This window comes from Melitaea cinxia, chromosome 22 (assembly GCF_905220565.1).
Source record: "Melitaea cinxia chromosome 22, ilMelCinx1.1, whole genome shotgun sequence".
In the NCBI taxonomy this organism is placed as follows: Eukaryota; Metazoa; Arthropoda; class Insecta; order Lepidoptera; family Nymphalidae; genus Melitaea; species Melitaea cinxia.
This window is the reverse complement of record NC_059415.1, coordinates 2920938-2926599: the sequence shown is the minus strand read 5'-3', so window position 1 is coordinate 2926599 and position 5662 is coordinate 2920938. Positions and strand designations below refer to the sequence as shown.

Here is a 5662-nt window from a genome sequence, read left to right as displayed (position 1 = left end):
CACGCTTCCATTATACTCGTATAATATATAAAAGGAGCAAGGCTACAAATGAGGCTATTTATTAAGGTAAGATAATATTTCTTTAAAATCGTTTCCGTGCCTAATTTATCTTACACAACCCTGCATTTACAGGCTATAAAAAAAAGAGATGATGGCATGCATAAAATAAAAACAAATGACGTCAACGAGGCTGTCACCGAAGCACGTGCTGAACCAACCTACCGCCCGCGACGAAGTCAGTTCAGTTAGGTACTGAGAATTTATTATGTATTTGCCTTGTTTTACAAATATGCACAGTGAAATAAAAAAAAAATCATATATTATTAGTAATTATATTCACGTACCTATACACAAATTTAATAATGACTAGACATTCCTATTCCCTATTCTACTTTCTAGATGGTCTGTGACGATTGAAGTTGTAAATTATATAAATGCATTTTGTATTTGTAACGAAAAGTATTCTTGGTTTTCAGGATCCGAATCGGAGGCGGCAAGTTGTTCCAACACTTCGTCGCTGCATAGCGGACACTACCATGGAACGCTGCAGATCGATGCATGGGTATATTGAGCATAAAAGACGATGCTCGTGTAGGGTAATTCCTGTTACATTCCTTTGCCCAGGTTAATTTATTGTACAAGTACACAGGGGCTTTACTTTGGACCACGTCGAATAGTAAGGTCGCAAGATGCAATTGCCTACGATGTTCCATCATAATCATTCGTGCATCATTAATATAAGGAGAAATATGCGCGCAACGTGGTATATTAAAACAGTACCGCATGCATGCGTTTTGTACCCGTTGTATAAGTTTTTTTGTACGTGCAAGTAGCCAAGGTTCGATTACAATATCAGCATAGTTGAATTTTGAAAGAACCAGCGTTTCACACAACTTCACTCGCATATCCTTACTGATGACGTTTCTTATCTGATACAAGACTTTTAACCTATAAAAACAATTACGAGCTGTATTCATGGTATGTCTTTCAAACCTCAACCCCTCATCAATCACTAAGCCTAAATTAGGCACCTCTGTCACCCGTTCAATCCTTTCATGTGACTTTCTATAAGAAAATTTAAAACTGACAGTGCTACAATAAAACAAATAGATAAAAATATAAAAATCTCGGTCAAACTCCATGATATCGGAATTACGGCGAAAAAAATTTATACAAAGAAAGAAAAACCTGAAATATACTCGTATAGATAAGACAAGACAATTAGGCTCGTGCGGACGTGACAAAAGTAGGTACTTAAGGAACAGTGCAGTAATCCATTTGGTTGACTGTAATCTATGTGATAAAATATTATATATGATATAAATACGTTTGGTTATAAACAGTATTTATTTATCACTTACATTGCATTTGAAACTGTCATTGTGAACACAGATGAGTTTTAACTTAACGAAATGTACGTTGCCCTTAAATTTTTAAATTTAAATCGCAATCGTTAATTAATAAAATTTATTTAATTTAATTAGTTTATAAAATTTAGTAGGATAATAAAATGGAATCTATAAAAGAATCTTTAGATGTTAGTGATATTTATAAAGAAGATGATCTGAAAGATCTTGATGACAATGCGCCCTTTGTTACTTTTGTTTGGTATTTAACTCTGTCGTCTCTGTGTGTTGTGTTAGTAACTGTCACACTTGCGGCTGGAAGGATGATACAAATAGGTATGATTTTTGTAATATTTTAAGGGTATATAAATATTATTTTAGCATTAACTTCATTGGTGATTATATATTAACTATATGCTTGAATGAAATGAAATAGAAACTATATATATTAGTTTAGTGATAGTTTAATACGGTCATATAGAGTTTTGTTTTCTTGCATATATAATATACTACACATTTCAAAAATTATAATTACCTGATATACAGATTAATGGAAATACTTCACACAATTTGAAGTCTCTTAGATTGTTTTATTTTAATGAAGTCACAGTTTACATAAAGCTTTAATAATAATTCAATTAATTACTTTTTTTTTCAAGAAATATTATCACAATGAAAAGTTTCTTCACAATTTTTACATCATTGATTAATTATTATTAATTCTGTTTGAATTTACGTAATTTATATTTAAATTATAATATATTTGAAAAGGATTACCTGTGGTACTCACGTACGATCCTTTGTAATTGTGCAATAAACTAATTACGTTGTATCGAATAGGAGAACTTGAAAGACAAGCATACATGCACATATATTGGGATATTTCTAATTGAACTGTGAGCAAAACGAAGAGATTTTTGAATATAATAACCGGGCTTTAAAGAGTTTAAAGAACAAAGATTGTACAGAAATGTGTGAGTAATATTTTAATTAATTTAATTTAAAGTTATGCGGAAATTATTCAGAAAGATTTTGAGCTGTGAATCCGTTATGATTATCTATTAAAACTGGTGTCTTTCCCAGCTTCTCTCTGTGAAAATAATATATTAGGTACCTGTATAACTATCTAGCGTTTCGTCAAGAGAATTTGCTACAAATAGGTATATTTTTTGATTATTTATTTGTCGTTTTTTGGTTTACACGTATTTTTAAAACTATAATATTATCTTTTAATGGATTAATTTAGAAAGTGTGATACATAGGACAATTTAACAAATGCAAATCGCTGGGATGCCTCAACTAGTTTTAGAAATTATTTGGATTTAGACATCTGTCATCAAGTCAGATATATTATTAACTAATATAATAAAATGGTTAGAAATTCAAAACTGTACATTGAAATTTTTTCTAAAATAATAATTGGGGTGTGATCTACAATCGATATCGAAAAAAAAAATCTAAAAAGTTCTCTAAGTGGAAGACTAAGAAAATCACTTCTAAAAGCTTTTTTTTTACAACGTAGGCACATAAATATACATAACAAGCATTTTATAAAGAACGACATTTGATTATTTTAATTTTACTTCGTCGATATCTTATCCAAATGTCCCTTATCCTTAAAATGCGTAACATTTTAACTGATCTTGATATAATAATTTTACAATTATCCATAAATTTTTATTACATGTGACGAACATTGGTGTTCTAGATTATTTTTTAAGAATATATTTGACGAAGGTAGTCATTATAAATAATATCAAACAAATTAAAAAAAAAGTTTGTTAAAGTAGATTTCGAAAGCACTTTTTGAATCGATAGTTTACAAATTGTAACAAAATTGTCTAACAAAAAAGTCTTTGATTGTTTGTTGTTGATGAGTTATAAGCGCTACACTTAAATAATTTTAGCACGAGTTTACATTTTCAAAACATTAAGAATCATACATACCTATAAGTTTTCTCCATAATGTAAGCTAATTAGTTAATTGATGATTCTACAATATTATCAAAAGTTTTTTAAGATTAAGGTTTTTTAAGATTTGAAAAATTCGTCCTCGATACGAATATACACGTATTTGGATCGTATTGATAAATGCGTTGTTTTCTGTGAACTTCAAAGTGAATCATAGTTAATCATTATTGATAGTGATGTAGTCATTCAAAGATTAACAAATCTTCGTAATACGATTAAGAATGTGATAATAATTCTCGAAAAGAACGATTACATTCAGAAATTTCAAAAATCGAAGACGAAAAAAGAACGTAGTCGTACCTTTATCTTCACTATTTTTAGAGAATATAATAATATAAATATATAATATATTTATATCAATACCATACTTGAATACTATATAAACTTTATTCTCTTACCTATTAGATTTTTCTTATTTATTAGAATATTTTTAGTGGACTTAAAAAAAAGGATTTTCAATTTTTCTTATGTTGTACTTCATAACTTTTATTGGTGTACCGATTTTGATGATCCTTTTTGATTGAACCTGGTGTTGGTCATGTGTTCCCTTTTGAATTTGATCGGGATCTGATAAGTACTTTTTGAGTTATTTCGGGATAACTCAAAATGTACTGCGTAATTATTTGACTATTTCTTTGTCTACACACGTATTATTGTCGATGAAAACCGAAGTCGTTTTTTTTTTTCGTTTGAAAGCAAACAGAATTAAACGGATGAATTTATTAAGATTCATATTCTAATGTAAATTCTCTATATAATGATTTGAAATACATCGAAATGTTCTCTACGGCGTTTTAATATTATTGAATACGAATATGGTAGATATGAATCTTAGATGAGCTGAACATATGCTATTTATATTTATTTTATTTAAGATTATTATGAAGGGTAAAATGAAGCCAAACTACACAAATTACCTATTAACAATATTGTCAGTTTACAATTATTTATCTATGTCGTTACGTATAGTTATGACTGCTATTAAATGGTGGTAAAAATTCCATAGTAAAAACTTTACGAGTTTTTCCGATATTCTGTGCATTTTTCTTAATATTTTATCCTTCTACACAGCAAAACGTTCTTTTAAAAACTAAAAAGAAAGTGATGAATGTAACTGTAAAGGCCTTTTATTTTTCATTCTTTTGTCAACTAGTTGTAACCGCTATTTTATTTTTTGAAAATTTTCCAAATTTCTGCAGGATTTCTTAATTTTTTAATCTGTGATATTTTACTTTGCAAATTTTTTTAAAAAATTGCCATAGTTAGAATTTTAAAAAGGCAAATTGTTTTAGCCATAAGTTTTTTGCTTAGTGATACATTTACCTCATAATTTTTGTTTATAGTATAGGTAAATATGCACGCTAATAACAATTTTCCTTCTTTCCAGGACAAAAAACGCGAATCTCGCAGCAGAGACGAACATATATGGGCTCGCGACAGAGGCCTTCGGGTTCACAGTCGGACCCAACAGTTTTCGTCAGTTCTGCCAACTTGCCCCCATCGCCCAAATATGGTACGGAAATCACATCTAGTAAAATAAAATGTAGGATACGTACATAAGACTTACTGATATATGTGTATGTATGTGTTGGTCGAAGTTTTGTTGAAGTTTAATATATTAAAAGTAAATCGCGAATGGGTTGGCGTATTTTTGAAGCTATACTTCTTTGGTGGGTTAGGGGAAAATGATAAGAGCAAATTTTTGCGATGCACGCGCAAACCGTCACAATAATCCGACATCCTGAAGTTAGCTAGTCAACGAAGAAGAAGTTAGCAACGTCAAGATAGCTAGCCAATAAAGTATGACTTCTTACGTGTGTACGCAAACACTTTTTTCGTAATTTCTATTCATATCAATTGTGACATATGCATCGATAGACTATTAGAACCAGTCGTTACGACTTCTTTTTCGATAAGATAGTAATGGTAAAATATTAGGCTTTATTTATTATTTATCTTTATACAATACTCGTGCGTATATTGTTGTTCACACTATCCGTAATTATATGGTATACCATATATTAGGTGTGATAAAGAATTATCTCAAATATATCTTAGAATAAAGCAGATATATTAAATCAATGACATAATGCATAGATAAACAAAAATGACATCACCTTTTCCCACAACCGTCCAATACAAGCATTTTAATACTTTATCAATGATGATTTATGATTATTTATTTCTCACAATGGGGAAATCCATAAATTACGTCATACGGATTTCTCGATTTTATTACCTCTTCCCCGTCTTTGTCAAATGGTCACATTTCTGAAACCCCTACCTAGTGTTGCGTCACATTTTTTGTAATTTTACACCTATAAATTATTATTTATTAATAAAAT

General features: G+C 29.6%; 1 long non-coding RNA gene across 1 annotated transcript; it reads left to right on the top strand.

The window, feature by feature from the left end:
• LOC123664568 lies at nt 1-557 on the top strand. Its single transcript, XR_006744842.1, has 3 exons — nt 1-66; nt 133-249; nt 477-557. It is a non-coding gene; the product is annotated as an uncharacterized LOC123664568 (long non-coding RNA).
• Nucleotides 558-5662: the final 5105 nt, after the last annotated feature.